We start from the raw sequence: 450 nt of genomic DNA on the forward strand, positions 1-450 counted from the left end.
ATCTTTACCTCACATTGATGCTGGGAAGCTGTATTAGCTTAGTATATATAAGTCTTCTAAATCCTTGAAAACACTGAAATAATGAATGTTACTACCGGTATGGGCACATTGTATATGACTGTAAGAACCTCCAGTGAATGTTCTCATTTGCTATACAATAGCTTTTCATTAAAACAGTTCTTTTTTTTCCATGCAAAAGAGAGACAACCTTTTCCAGCATTAGCAACTGTGGGTCTGATCACGTCTAATGTTTTGGCATTTGTAAGCATCGTGTGCTATAGACCCAACACAAGTTTACACGAACAATAAACACACAGAATACTTTCGTTATTATTTTTAATCTTGCATACTTTTCAGAAGAAATAGCAAAACACAGCACAATTCTAATCTTACCAATATGGTTATAATTTGCAATAAAAAACTCCTCTTGGTTATTAGAAGTGCTGCTAA

Source organism: Ciconia boyciana, chromosome 14, assembly GCF_034638445.1.
Source record: "Ciconia boyciana chromosome 14, ASM3463844v1, whole genome shotgun sequence".
NCBI classification, from domain to species: domain Eukaryota; kingdom Metazoa; phylum Chordata; class Aves; order Ciconiiformes; family Ciconiidae; genus Ciconia; species Ciconia boyciana.